The following is a 16354-nucleotide window of genomic DNA, read 5'->3' on the forward strand; positions in this document are numbered from 1 at the left end:
TCCTGGGCTTGTCTTTTTATTTTTTTAAGAGCATCTTTGGAAGAACAGAAATTTTAGATTTTGATGAAGTTTAATTAATCAATTTTTTTGATAGATCATGTTTTTTGGTACCATCTCAGAAGGCTTTGCCAAACCTAAAGCTGTGAGATTTTCTCCTATGTTTTAGAAGTTTTATACTTTTAAGTTTTAGATTTAGGTGTATGGTCTATATGAATTATTATTTTGCATAGGGAATGACTTATGAATCGAGGTTCTTTTTTTATTTTTATTTTTTGTATATAGATATCCAATTGTTCCAGCACTATCTGTTGAAAAGGCTATCTTTCTCCTTGAATTGCCTTTGTGTATTTATAAAGAATAAATCAACATATGTGCGAGTCTGTTTCTGGACTCTACAATCTGTTCCATTGATTTTTTTTATGACTACCATTTCACCAATACCACACTGTCTTGACTAATGTATTTCTATGTATGATAAATGTATAATGTAATATATTTCTATGTATATATCTGAAAATCAGATAGTATGTTAGGTTTCACAAAAAGTCATGCTGGGATTTAAAAAAAATGTTTATTTATTTTTGAGAGTGGGAGAGAGAATCCCAAGAAGGCTCCATGCTGTCAGTGCAGAAGCTGAACTCAGGAACTGTAAGATCAGAACCTGAGCCAAAATCAAAAGCAGGATGTTCAGCCACCTGAGCCACCCAGGTGCCCCCATGCTGGAATTTTTATTGGAATTGCAGTGAATCTGTAGATTGGTTTGTGTAGAATTGACATCTTAACAATATGGAGTCTTCTGATCTATGAACATGGTTTGTCTCTCCATTTATTTAGGTCCTCTTTGATCTCTTTCACTAGTATTTTGTTTTCAGTGTATAAAGCTAGTACATATTATATTTATCCCTAAGTATTTTATGTTTTTTATGCTTTTAATTTTTTAAAATTTCCGTTTCCAATGTTTCATTGCTAGTATATAGAAATAGGATTTTTTAAAATCTGACTTTTGTGAGTTTGAGATGTCTTCCAGACCACAGTCAAATTTAATAGTTCACTAGAAGGACTCACAGAACTCAGCAATATTGTCACAGTTATGGTTTATTACAGCAAAAGGATATAGATTAAATTCAGCAGTGGAAAAGGCTTATAGGGCAGGGGTGAGGAGAGATGACGTGCAGAGTTTCAAGCTATCCTCTCCCAGTGGAGTTGTGTGGACAACATTTATTTTTTCCAGCCACAGTATGTTATAATATGCTTACGCAAGCCAGAATTCTTAGTGGAGATTGACCAGGTAGACACAGCTTAACCCTGTGGGGCTAATGTCGTCTCCAGCCCTTCTAGAGTTGGGGATGATTCCATGTGACTCAAGACTCCCACCAAAATTCACATTGTTAGCCCAGACCACCTGATGTGGTAGAAGGCCCTCACCGTAAGTCATAGAGTTAGTCTAGACTATCTGGCTTGACCTATGACCCCAAGTAATCAAAGACCCTTCTATCAGGCAGAACATTCCAGAGGTTTAGAGGTTACCTCCTAGGGGTCAGCCAAATTTTTCTTTAGGCAAAGTTAATTCTTGACTAGCTAATGATGTTGAGCATCTTTTCATATGTTTATCAGACATTTATATGTTTTCTTTGGAGAAATGTCTGTTGAGATCCTTTGTCCACTTATAATTGGGTTATTTATCATTTTATCATTGAGCTGTAGGAATTTAATACATTCTAGATACAGGTCTTCTCTCAGATAAATGGTTGGCATTTTGTGTGCTGGTGTTGTCTTTTTACTTTCTTGGTGATGCCCTTGAAAACATAAAAGTGTTTAATTTTGGTGAAGTCAAATTATGTTTTCTTTTATTTTTTGTATATAAAAAAATTTAAATATCATTTCTTTAATAGGTAGAGGACTCTTTGAGTAATCTGATCTTGAATGAGCTTTGTCAGTTTGTGTTTTTCAAGGAATTTTTTTGTTTCATCTAAATTTATGAATCTAGAATTGTTTGTTGGATTTCCTTATTATTTGCTTAATGCCTGTAGGGTATAGAGTGATACCCTCTTTTCTCCCCCTTTCTTTTTGTTCAGTCTGTTTAAGGTTTATCTATCTATCTATCTATCTATCTATCTATCTATCTATATTTTTTTTGCCATAAAACTAATAGGGAGTTTCCCTTTGCTTCCATATAAATTTAGCTTGGTCTTTTTGAGATAATCAGGTTTTGTTTTTCTTTTTTTTTTTTTTTTTTTTGGTATTGAATAGCAGAACAGATCCAAATTAAGAGATAAAGAACTACTCATATAGTTTCAAAACTGAAGTTGATAGTACATTTGTATCCAATCTGAGTAACTCTCCACAGCTTGAGTTTTTAGATCTCAAATGCTAGTATCTAGTGTAAATGCCTGACATTAAGCTTTTGTTTGCTGAGGCATCAAAGGATATCCGTCTTGAATAAACATGTTGTCAGCTGTATGACACAGTTACCAGCAAAACAACCAGACGAGGGAGTGGGCTCCCCGCCCCACACACCCATGAAGTTCCCTGTTACAGAAAGTCCTGGCTCACCTAGATAACTGACTTGGTGAGTCTCCTGTCCAACATCCTAATTCCTGCTCGTATGCTCTTAATGCTTTAAATTAGCCAATGAACCCATGACACCCGAGACATTCTACACTCAGACTCTAATAAAGGCTTCAGATCCATGCTCTCTTTTTCTACCCATGATCTTGGTTTGGCCTTTGGGTGTGCTGTACCCTCCAGGACTTGTAGCTACAAAATCTTCCTCAAAGTTCCGTGAAGGCTTTTGCTGATGTGTGTCTTTCAATCATAAGAATCTCAAGGGTTGGTCCAGCCACAACATTGGCTCCACTGGGGAAAATGTCTGTGGGGCTCACGAGGAGTAATACAGGTCCAGGCAAGTGCCTCAGGCATTCCTAGCCTAGAGCATCACCATCAACAGGTTAGAACAGATACAGCATTGGGTACAGCTGTATAGCATTATACAGCCTATATTATATGAATGCCTGTAGAATTCGGGCTTATAAAACTTGTATGGCAAACAAACTGAAATGGGACAACAGTGTGATACTGCTTACCTGCAGAGGGCCAGGTATAACTGCAAACATATTCTTCATGGTGATCGCTCTGATCCATGAGATTGGAACTGTGGTAGTAACAACATTCTTTCATCCAAGAAAGCACAGTGCAGAGAACAACTTTGATAACTGTACATAATCCCTAAATCTCAAATTTAGATGAAAAAATTTAAGAAATTAATCCACACTGAGGGACACATTAGGATGATACTGGAGGGAAAGTCTTTCTGTGAGCTTCTGGAGGGTGCTTTAGCTCTCTTACCTCCCAGAGTCACCACAGTAGTAGAGTTGACCCTTAAACAATGCAGGCATTAAGGGCATTGACCCCCATGTAGTTGGAAATCTGCTTATAACTTTGACTTCCCCCCAAATTAACTACTAATTAAGTAGTTAAGTAGCCTGATCTTGACCAGAAATAACATAAACAGCCAATGAACACTTATTTTTTATGTCATATATATTCTATACTGTATTATTATAATAAGGTAATGCTAAATAACAAAAATTCTGCTGAATAAATTTTAAAGATCAAATTAATCAATTCATGAATCAGGCATCATCCCATCTAGCAAGTAGAGGGGAGCTCCAAAGGGTTATAGAAAAGGAGAAGTTTTTAAAGATAGAGGAGTGGAAAAGAGGAAATTATTTGCAATGGATCTATTGTTTTTTATTTGGCAAAGTTGCCCTTTCAAGGGGAATGGCATATCAGTAAATTTCCTAGTGCTAACCAGGAAATTCCCATGTTGACTGGTTAAAGGTTACATTTCTGAGGGGTTAAAATTACAGTTAGGGTAGGGACCAGGCTAGTCTTGGTTTATGGACTTGAAGCCTTAACTTAAGTGGCATCAATTTGGGCCTGTGGTTTAAGCTAGAGAAAGGAGAATGTTGTTAAGAAAATCATAAGGAAGAAAAAATACATTTACAGTACTGTATGGTATTTTTTGAAAATAATCCACATATAAGTGGACCTTTGTAGTTCAAAACCATGTTTCAAGGGCAAACTGTACCTTCATTTATTCCTTCTTGAATGTTCTTCCTTTCTTTATGTAGATCCAAGTTTCTGGCCTACACTGTCATTTTTCTTCTCTCTGAAGAAACATTTCTTTCAAAGCAGATCTTCTGCCGACAAAATCCCTCAGTTTTTGTTGATCAGGTAAGTCTTTATGTCTCCTTCACTTTTGAAGGATAAAAATATATCTGTTTTGCTAGATACAGAATTCTAGGATGGTGATTGTTTTCACTCAACACTTCAATTAAATGTATCACCACACTTTCATCTTGTTTATGTGATTTTAAATGAAGTCAGTGTAATTCTTATCCTTGTTCTTCTAAAGGTAAAGTGTTCCCCCACCCATTCTATCTTCTTCCAAGATTTACTTTTTGTCTTTGATTTTCTGCAGTTTGGATATGATATGCCTGTGTGTAGATTTTTTTTGGTATTTATCATGCTTGGTATTCTCTGAGCTCCCTGAATCTTTGATCTCATAACCAAGAAGAGGTTAAGAAGACATGATGACTAAATTTAACATAATATTCTGGTTAGGATCTTGAGGACAGAAAAAAGGTATTAGGCAAAAAAGGAATATGAATAAAGCATGGGCTTTAGTTAATATTCAAGTATGAATAGGGGCGCCTGGGTGGCTCAGTTAAGTGTCTGACTTCGGCTCAGGTCATGATCTCGCATTTTGTGGGTTCAAGCCCTGCATAAGGCTCTGTGCAGACAGCTTGGAGCCTGAAGCCTGGAGCCTGAAGCCTACTTCTGATTCTGTGTCTCCCTCTCTCTCTTCCCCTCCCCCACCGGTGCTCTGTCTCTCAAAGATAAACATTAAAACAATTTTTTTTTAAAATCATGTATTAACATTGTTACAAATTGTCACAAATGAACCATACTAATTGTCACAAACATTAAAATTGCCACAAATGAACCATACTAATAATGTAAGATGTTAATAACAGAAAATTTGGTCTGGGGTATATGAAAACAATCTGTATTATCTTAACAAACTTTCTGTGGATCTAAAATTATTCTAAAGTAAAAAGCTTGCTAAAATAGTGGATGGCATAGGAAGAGTAATAGTTTTGTCTTGCAAACCAGGAGAAAAGAGAGTTGGAGCAAATTCACAAAGTACTAGGACCTGTATTCCTCTCTGCTATGGGAGGAAGGAGATGACATTTGTTTGAGAGAAGGGCTAAGCCAAATTGGGATATCCAGCTTGTTTCTGCTCTGCTGTCTCATGGCTCTTCCTGGGAAGAAAAATAGCTTCACAGAGCCATGTGTACCAGAAGATTAGATTTGACAGTTTCTTGGTGCAGGGGGTGGTGGTGTGCAAACTCAAATGCCCATAGCATCCAGTTAGGTGGTTTAAATGACTAAAGGAAGCTGGGTATAAGAACTGTAGGAGGGCCCGGAAATGCAGCAAATAGGAGAGACAAGCCTTACACGAAAGAGCAGCTGCTGCTCAGTGCTGGCCAACTTTTGCTCTGCAGCAAGGCCAGTTCAGATGCCTTATTTACTGATATTTCAAATGAAGCTGGGAATCCAGGTGAAAAAACATTACATGTAATAGTCTACTTTTAAAACATTGGTGACTTTTTCAGAAATTTTTTTTGTAAAGCATTATGCATACCCCAACTATACTGAAAGAAATATTTCTGTGGACATGGTCTATAACCTGAGCTCTGATGAGCCAGGTGGACCAATCTAGGGGAGCCAGAGTTTTGTGTAAAGTGCGAAGACAGTCTGGGTCCTGGGCTCTCACAAGAGCTCTGCTCTCCTTCTCGACAGTTTCAATAATATAGAGAATAGCTGTATGGCATCCCTGGCAAGTGGCATGAGCAAAAAGTCAAGGCTTAGAACATCACAGGGTATGTCTAGGAGATCGGATGATTGAAGATTCATGAAGAGGGGAAATTGTTGGCCTAGAAAGTTGGGTTGGAGCTAGATTGTGATGGTCCTGGGCATTTGGACACTATGCTATTGGCAACATGTGACTAATCTCTGGCTTCTCTTGAAAGAGCCCAAGGTGGAAATCAGAAACTAGAATGAGAAATTGGCCATCCACACCTGGACTTCCCAGCCAGAAGGAGAAAGGCAGAGTAAATGAGTGTACTGAGTCTAGTTAGAAACATTGGATTCAGGTGAAAGAGACCATTCCTAACAAGCAGCCAGAGAGTGTTTATGCATATACCCTTGTGTAGTTGTTTGATACATATACAACCTTTCTAACTGAGCTAGGTGGGCCTGTTTGGGCTCATCAGAACAGCTCCCATGGGCACCCCAGCTTTGTACCAATAAGGAGGGTTAGATTCATCCTCATTCTCTTTCCTGTCTTAGTGCCTCTTTACCCGCCCACCCCCCCGCCCCAAGGATTATTACACTGATCCAGAGCTTTTGAAATGGAGAAACCTATGCCTGACCTGTGCACACAGCACACAGCAGTGATATTTAATGTGAGATTAGATCAGAGTCAGCCAGGAAGCTTTCTTAGGTATGGGACACAGCCAGCAAAATGAAAAAGGTTTATCTAGGGGGGAGTTTTTCCCTCTCTGCCTGGCTGTCCTTTCTCACCCTTCTTTCTCACTCTCCTTTAGGCATCCTTTCCCCCCAAAAACATAGTCCATAATGTCTGTTTGAATTGCTTCAAATTCCACTAGGCCACTAGATGAACACATTCCTCCCTAAACAATAGCATTATATTTCAAACTCCTTTTGTTCTAATCCTGGCATTTTAACAACCCACAAGAGGCTGCAGTAACTACCCTCACCTTATCACCATCACCAAGGAGATCAAATATCATTTCTAGGATTTATTATAAACCCCCTGTGGTGAAAGCAGGAACCAGATTTCAAGAAACTGCCAGTTACTTATTTTAAGTAGGATGTTGCTAATGGTTGGCTGGTCCTTTTAACAATGAGTTAAAGTTGGTGTTTTTGTTACTTCTGTCCATTGGTTCTAGTTCTGTACAACGACACAAATCAGAGTAGCTTTAATATAATCATAATTATATGAAAGAGCATTTCTTAATAACAGAAACTATCAGCGACATTGAAAAAGTTGTTATATAGTGTAAATCCCTACTGGGACCCTGTCCAATCCCTGGTCCCTTCCCAACAAAGCAAACAGAGGGAAATTTCTTTTCCCTCAAATAGAGGGAAATTTGCTTATGACTTTGCCATTAAGATTTATAATGAAAACTTTTTTTATGTGTATATTGTAGGAATGAAACTTTATGTGAAAGCTTAAACAATGACCATTTTTGATATCCAAATGTGTGTTTTTTCTATCCAAACAATAGCATGGGGAAAGGTCCTACTCTTATTTCAAAAATGTCCAAAATTGTTTTATAAGTAATTTTCAACATTTATCGAGGACTATTTGAAAATTTTTAATGTTTCTTTATTTATTTTGAGAGAGGCATATAGCATGAATGGGGGAAGGGCAGAGAGAGAGAGGGAGAGAGAGAATCCCAAGCAGGCTTCACACTGTCAGCACAGAGCCCAATGTGGGGCCCAAACTTTGAGATGATGACCCAAGCTGAAACCAAGAGTTGGACTCGAGACTGAGCCAACCAGGTGTCCCAATCAAGGACTATTTGAAATCAAGCATGGTGAATAAAGTGGATGTTTGGGACACGTGATAATCATTTGGGGAGGGGGCAGTAAACAGGCCTGAGTAGCAATCAGGACAGTCTTCCTTAATGAAGTTCAAAAACAACTTCTGAAGGTAATTCACACAGGGGAGCTCCAAAGGTGTTCTTGTAAATGGCAATAAAGAAAGACAATACTCGTGATGACTGGTAATCAAGTAATGCTGGATTAATGAACTGTTTATTTTATATCAAACTTCCTTTGCTCATATAAAAGTTTCTATTTATTTATTGTTTTGGTCACCCTTGATTTGCCTCTGTGTGAGGAGAACCATGATTAAGGTAGGATCCATTCATTTATTCAGTGACTGCTTATTGAGCACCTTTTTTATGCCAGGCACTAAGGGTAAGATGAACAACACTGTGGGTTTGGTGCCTGCTTTCATGGATCTATGGTAAGAATGGGGTTTAAGATCAGGGAATGGAAAAACAAAAAACAAATCTTCAAGGCAAACCAACTGGAAACCACTGCTATCAGTTAAACATGCCCACATTTTGAGTTAAATTTTTACTTTTTCTCCAAAACATTATCTTGACAACATTATAGTCCTGGGAAGTATTAGGGAGTGCAGTAATGAGACTGTGGTAGGTCTTATGCCTTTATAATGTTTACATTTCTTGTGACCTTTGTGCACGAATGTTTTTGCCCATGTGGCCAGTCAAAAAATGATCTGGTTGACCTGTTTTTCCAAAAGACCTTTGATCAAACCTTTGATGAACAAACAGAGAATCATGTTTTCAAAAAGGACCTACCTACAAAGTTCTATAGTGTCATAATTTTTAAGTACGAAATGTGGACTAAAGTTGAAAAAAAAGCAGTAGTAAGGGACTGAGTTAAACTTTTAACTTTCAGAGGAGACTTACCAGAGTAAAAATTTAACATTGAGTTATCTTTCTTTGATTTAATGTCATAAACAGTTTGCATACACTAGGGGCGCCTGGGTGGCTCACTTGATTAAGTGTCTGACTTTGGCTTATGTCATGATCTCATGGTTTGTAAGTTCAAGCCCCACATCAGGCTCTGTGTGGACAGGCCAGAGCCTGGAGCCTGCTTTGGATTCTGTCTCTCTCTCTCTCTCTTTCTCTCTCTGCCCTTCCCTGCTCACTCTCTCTCTCTCTCAAAAATATATAGACATTAAAAAATAAAAAAAAAAAGAGTTAGAATACACTCATTCATTCACCAAATATTTATTGAGCACCTAATGTATGCCAAACACTATCCTAAATATTGAGACACAATAGAAAAGAAGATAGAACTGGTATGTTACAGTTTAATACATAACTACAAATTTTGAGGAGATACAGAAGAAAACTGGGAGAGAACACAGAGACCTAATGCAGGGTAGACAGGGAAGGCTCTCTGAGGAAGTGATGCCTTTAAGCAGAGACCTTGGATGAGTAGAAAATAATCTGGTCAAGGGTGAGGGGAAGAAATTTCCAAGCAAGAGGAGCTGCATGTAGAGCAGAGTATATTGTGACTTTAATACATTTCATATTGTGAAAATTTTCCAAAGTTCAAGATAGAAATTCAGCATCCCATGATATTAGCAAATCTCGTCACTTTACTTTAGACTGGCCAGAAATATGTCAGGAAGAAAACTTCAAAGAGGTGGATTTCATTTTTCTGGCTTGTAAACAAAATGCTTAAAAAACACTTTCCCAACACTTGAGGTTAGTTTATAATTACCCTTTTTCATCACCCTGGATAAATTTCCAGACTTTAGTAACATAATAAAACCTTTTTTTCCCCTGCCTTTGTAAATAAATAAGCTACAGTGAAATCTGGTTCAAAAGGTAAAGCAAAGAGGATCCCAGGTCTTCCAAACATCATGTAAATTTGAGCTACTATCAGACATTCATTAAAAAAAAAGAAGAAAATCAGTTCACCAATGGCATGCTATTGTGAGGAAGTAAAAGGAAGCAACTCAGACCAGACACTGTGATTCATTAACAGGGCTGTCATTTGGGAAAAGGGGTGAAGGGTACAACGTGGCCAAAGAAATTAACAATCAGTCACTCATTCTTTTTTTTTTAACTTAATTTTATTTTTTTAAATTTACATCCAAATCAGTTAGCATATAGTGCAACAATGATTTCAGGAGTAGATTCCTTAATTCCCCTTACCCATTTAGCCCATCCCCCCTCCCACACCCCCTCCAGTAACCCTCAGTTTGTTCTCCATATTTTTGAGTCTCTTCTGTTTTGTCCCCCTCCCTGATTTTATATTTTTTGTTTCCCTTCCCTTATGTTCATCTGTTTTGTCTCTTAAAGTACTCATATGAGTGAAGTCATGTGATTTTTGTCTTTTTCTGACTATTTTCACATAACATAATACCCTCCAGGTCCATCCATGTAGTTGCAAATGGCAAGATTTCATTCTTTTTGATTGCCGAGTAATACTCCATTTATATATATACCACATCTTCTTTATCCATTCATCCATTGATGGACATTTGGGCTTTTTCCATACTTTGGCTATTGTTGATAGCGCTGCTATAAACTTGGGGGTGCATGTGTTCCTTCAAAACAGCACACCTGTATCCTGTGGATAAATGCCTGGCAGTACAATTGCTGGGTCATAGGGTAGTTCTATTTTTAATTTTTTTGAGGAACTTCCATAGTGTTTTCCAGAGTGTCTGCACCAGCTTGCATTCCCACCAATAATGCAAAAGAGATCCTCTTTCTCTGCATCTTCACCAACATCTGTTGTTGCCTGAGTTGTTAATGTTAGCCATTCTGAGAGGTGTGAGGTGGTATCTCATTGTGGTTTTGATTTGTATTTCCCTGTTGATGAGTGATGTTGATGAGCATTTTTTCATGTGTCAGTTGGCCATCTGGATGTCTTCTTTGGAGAAGTGTCTATTCATGTCTTTTGCCCATTTCTTCACTGGATTATTATTTTTTTGGGGGGGGTGTTGAGTTTGATAAGTTCTTTATAGATTTTGGATACCAATGCTTTATCTGATATGTCATTTGCAAATATCTTCTCCCATTCTGTCGGTTGCCTTTTAGTTTTGCTGATTGTTTCCTTCTCTGTGCAGAAACTTTTTATTTTGATGATGTCCCAGTAGTTCATTTTTGCTTTTGTTTCCCTTGCCTCCGGAGACATATTGAGTAAGAAGTTTCTGCGGCCAAGATCAAAGAGGTTTTTGCCTGCTTTCTCCTAGAGGATTTTGATGGCTTCCTATCTTATATTTAGGTCTTTCATCCATTTTGAGTCTATTTTTGTGTGTGGTGTAAGAAAGTGGTCCAGGTTCATTGTTCTGCATGTCACTGTCCAGTTTTCCTAGCACCACTTGCTGAAGAGACTGTCTTTATTGCATTGGATATTCTTTCCTGCTTTGTCAAAGATTAGTTGGCCATACGTTTTTGGGTCCATTTCTGGGTTCTCTATTCTGTTCCATTGATCTAAGTGTCTGTTCCTGTGCCAGTACCATGCTATCTTGATGATTATAGCTGTGTAGTATAGCTTGAAGTCTGGGATTGTGATGCCTCCTGCTTTGGTTTTCTTTTTCAAGATTGCTTTGGCTATTCAGGGTCTTTTCTGGTTCCATACAAATTTTAGGATTGTTTGTTCTAGCTCTGTGAAGAGTGCTGGTGTTATTTTAGTAGGGATTGCACTGAATATGTAGATTGCTTTGGGTAGTATTGACATTTTAACAATATTTGTTCTTCCTATCCAGGAGCATGGAATCTTTCTCCATTTTTTGTGTCTTCTTCAATTTCTTTCATAAGCTTTCTATAGTTTTCAGTATATAGATTTTTCACCTCTTTGGTTAGATTTATTCCTAGGTATTTTATGGTTTTTCATGCAACTGTAAATGGCATCGATTCCTTGATTTCTCTTTCTGTCGCTTCATTGTTGGTGTATAGGAATGCAACCGATTTCTGTGTGTTGATTTTATATCCTGTGACTTTGCTGAATTCATGAATCAGTTCTAGCAGTTTTTTTGTGGAATCTTTAGGGTTTTCCATATAGAGTACCATGTCATCTGCCAAGAGTGGAAGTCTGACCTCCTCCTGGCCGATTTGGATGCCTTTTATTTCTTTGTGTTGTCTGATTGCAGAGGCTAAAACTTCAAATACTATGTTGAATAACAGCGGTGAGAGTGGACATCTCTGTCTTGTTCCTGATCTTAGGGGGAAGGCTCTCAGTTTTTCCCCGTTGAGGATGATATTAGTGTTGGGTCATTCATATATGGCTTTTATGATCTCCAGGTATGATCCTTCTATCCCTACTTTCTTGAGGGTTTTTATCAAGAAAGGATGCTGTATTTTGTAAAATGCTTTCTCTGCATCTATTGAGAGTCAGTCATTCATTCTTTCCATTTCTATTGTCCCCTGTTCAATGAACTCTACTCTTCTGGATCTTTTTGTGATGACTATAAATAAAACATGTATGGGGCACCTGGGTGGCTCAGTTGGTTAAGTGTCCAACTCTTGATTTCGGCTCAGGTCATGATCTCATGGTTTGTGAGTTCAAGCCCTGCATTGGGCTCTGCGCTGACAGCGTGGAGCCTGCTTGGGATTCTTTCTCTGCTCCTCCTCTGCTCTCTCTCTCTCTCTCTCTCTCTCTCTCTCTCTCTCTCAAAATAAGTAAACATTAAAAAAATAAAACATATATGATTACTGATGCCAAAGTCACCTGCTTAACAATATGAAGGGCCTGCCAACCTGGGATTACAAATTGTCCTTTGCTTTGATAGGCTTTTGTAAAGGGCATGTCCTTGAACCCGCTGGGGAGTGGGTAAGATGCTGAGGTGTCTCCATGCACACTCACCCACTGTTGCATTTCAACACATGGCTCCCATGGCTGGTTGGTCAGCACATTTTGTAGATGAAAGGAAGCACATAAGTTCGTATGTAGTATCTCAACTTTTAAAGGGACCTCAGAGAGCATTTAATGTTAAAACTCATCTAATGTAGTGCAGTATTTTCCTAAAGTGCATGTATAAATTTGACTAACTGCCCTCAGTTCACTATTTCACGAGGTAGCTAATTCTCTTTCCAGCAGCTGCCATTTTAAAGTTTCTCCCTAATATCAAGGTAAAGTCCATTTTCCATACTTCCATGAGGAGCAGTAATAATACTATCTCATGAACACTTCTAGATAGCAGAGCTGGGCCAAGAGGCTTCCCATACCTTGTTTCTAGTGCTCCCAGCAGTAGTGGCCGGAAGCATCCTCCTGAGCATTTTACAGATGGGGAAACATATGGTCACATGGGCAAGACAGGTGGATCCAGTCGGGCTAAATCCAGTGCCTAGGCCCCTTCCTCAACACCATGGTAGTTCTGATTTCAGAATAGTGTATTTGAAGGCATCTCATAAACTCTTTTGGCTTCCTTATTCATACTTCATGTGCTGCTTTCCATTGCTCTCAGGATAAACCATGACTAGATCTTTATAAAAGGTATGTATGGATGAATCTAAAAGTTGTACATGCCCAGAAAACTGCACATAGTACTCCAGTTGACATGTGAGTTTTGCAAAGAGACTTCTTTTATTGAGTCTTTTATTAATGGCATTTATATGTATGTATGTATGTATGTATGTATGTATATTTTTAGACAGAGTGCAAGTGGGGGAGAAGCGCAGAGGGAGAGAGAGAGAGAATCTTAAGCAGGCTCCATACTCAGTGCAGAGAATGGCATTTATTTTTAAAAGTAACAGTAGGGGCTCCTGGGTGGCTCAGTTGGTTAAACATCTGACTTTGGCTCAGGTCATGATCTCATGGCTCAAGAGTTTGAGCCCTGTATCGGGCTCTGTGCTGACAGCTCAGAGCCTGAAGCCTGCTTCAGATTCTGTCTTCCTCTCTCTCTGCCCCTCCCTCTCTCTCTCTCTCTCTCAAACATTAATAAACATTAAATTTGTTTTTAAAAACTAACAGTGGCGTATTAGTTAAGATAGAGATGGAGGTAGGTTTAACCCCTGGCTTTAATACTGACAAGCTGTTAAACTCTGGGTATTTTACTTCCCTGATTATTAGTTTTCTCAACTATATCATGAGGATGATGATGATAATGATGCTTAATTTTTATAATTGTTGTGAGAATTGATATAATGCAGCTAAAAAACTTAGTCTGAGGCTCACAGCACTATATATATTCAATAAATGATAAACATTATTATTATTATTTCTTGCTTTGCAGTAAACCAAAATCCCTGTGACTGTTATCAAGCTAGGCTTTCCCTATACCATGTTTGTAAAGTTGAATCATATATATATATATATATATATATATATATATATATATATATGTTGAATTTCATCATGGTTAAATTCTGGCCAATATTTCCAGCTTGAATCTTGTTTCTGTCATTTGATATATTAGTAATCCTTTCCAGTTTTGTGTTGCCTGAAAATTGGTAAACATATTTTCAGCATTTCGTTAAAGTTGTTGCTAGAAGTGATTACACAGTGAAATTTATGTTCCCATTTAGTTAACTTATGCTGTTCTATGTTTGTTCCCACTTACTTGCTTCCACTGTTCTCAGGATTTAATACATGTTCAACAGCTACATGTAGGATTTTCCCTGTGCCTTTTAAAAATCATACACTTGTTATATCCCCCCGTGATCCCCTGAGTTTTAAGCCGCCTCCGACCTATGATGCTGTAGGTCTCCCGATATTGACATAGCTGAATCTATTAACTAACTTCTAGAGTGGAAACCAGACACCTGGGGTTCGTACTAGCCTTTCCATCTACGCACTTTAAGCTCTCTGTGGCTCCGTTTTTATACTTATAAACCTGAGCAAATATTTGCCCTTTCCTTCCTTTCAGTGCCATGGTGAAGATGAAATAAATAGTTGTAAAAGAACATTGCGTTCTTCAAAAAGCAGTGGCATACCATTTACAGATAAATTCCTCATCTAGTCACTATCAAAATAGCTAAACCACTAACTGTGGGCAGGAGAAGCACCTGAGCAGCAAGCTAGTGTGGATGACACCAAGCCTACGTGTTTGTCATCTGCGTTTCACTTGGGGACCCGGACTCATTTAAAGCTTCCTTACACACATACGTTTGACAGGCTTGGCTCCTTCATTTCCTAGTCCATAGTCAAGTAGAGGTAGGTAAATTGAAAATAGCCGGGGGGATAAATTGAAAGTCTCAAAGGGAGGCACGTTGAAGGTAGCAAGAAACAGATAATCATTTTAAAAGAAAAAGAGAGGCAAAAGAGCTACACAAATTAGAAACTCGGAAGTACAGAAATCCAAGACCATTAAGTAAAGGGGAAAACCAGCCTTGAGCTGCTGAGTAGATTCCAAGAACATCACTGGATTATAATCTAGTACTGTCCGTGGTGTTCAACATGATCACTGATTTCTGTGTTGGACCTCTGTGTTTTCACATGCCCAGCTTTCATTCTGCTCTCTTTTGGAAGCAGCACTGTGGCCTTTGGAAAACTCCTTTCTCATGTTGTACTCTGGCTCAGAAGACCCATCACCTAAAGTGTCCTCTCCTCTCCTGGACAAGGCTGAGTGTCTGGTCTAAGCAGATCAGTAGCTTTCGGACAGGAATTTGCATGTCAAGCAGGGTAACTCATAGCTTTTGGGGGTGCTTCATCCTGGGACCCTGAATAGATACTTTATTTTTCCTTCCACACAGACCCTGGGAACTGCAATGGTTCCTGACCTTTTCAAGATTGGTTATCTAATTTTCCTTTAATTTGGGGACTACTCTGAAACATTCCAATAAAATATTTAGCTTAAAGGTACTTTTACACTGCTCACAGTTTGTGATCTCTAATCGACACAGATTCATTAAAGGAAAGGCTCAATTTTGTTCCATATGCAGTGTTTAAAAAGCCCCAGGTATTTGTAATAAAAATTTAAAATATTTCCATCTGACTCTGTTAAAATAAATTTTAAGTTATTTAGCATTAAATGGCCATTTTCATTCTAAAGAATTTTCTCATTTCCTAACCACACCAGATAAATGAGTTGTGATGGCATACAAATCCAAGAAAAGACTGCGTTTTATTGTTAAGTTTGAGTGTGTCTCGCTTAACTCTTTGTCTCAGCATGGCTCTGGTTAGCTCCTCATTAAAATGATGACTGATGTCATAAAAACAGCCTGAGGGTACATTTTAAATGGAAAACTTTCAGTTGTGGTTCAAATACTTTGAACGTTCAACAAGTATCTACAGCTACGTTCTGGGGTACAGCAGTGAGTGAGGTGGACACAGGCCCAGAGCTCATGGAGCTTGTGGTCAAATAGCCCAGTAAATGTATTCAGAATGAAAGGAAGAGTGGCCTTTGCTCCAAACAAGCTCATTGCCCAGGGCTCTGGCCATGTATTTCTCCTGCCTAGAAAATCTAATAGGTGACCTTTATCCACATCCTTTACATATCTTCTCCCCATACATCCCATTCCTTTTTCAAGGTTAAGCCTCTCACAATAACAGTGATGATAGCTAAACATTTGTTGCGCAGGATGCTAACCTCTTTATTTGGACTACATTATTTCTCATGGTGCACTATGAGATATTTATGTATGACTCCGCAGTAATCTAATTGATGGGATTTTAGGAAGACATATATATGTATATGTATATGTATATGTATATGTATATGTATGTGTATATACATATATTTAAATTTAATATATATTATATGATTATA

This window comes from Prionailurus bengalensis, chromosome C1, assembly GCF_016509475.1.
Source record: "Prionailurus bengalensis isolate Pbe53 chromosome C1, Fcat_Pben_1.1_paternal_pri, whole genome shotgun sequence".
Taxonomy (NCBI): domain Eukaryota; kingdom Metazoa; phylum Chordata; class Mammalia; order Carnivora; family Felidae; genus Prionailurus; species Prionailurus bengalensis.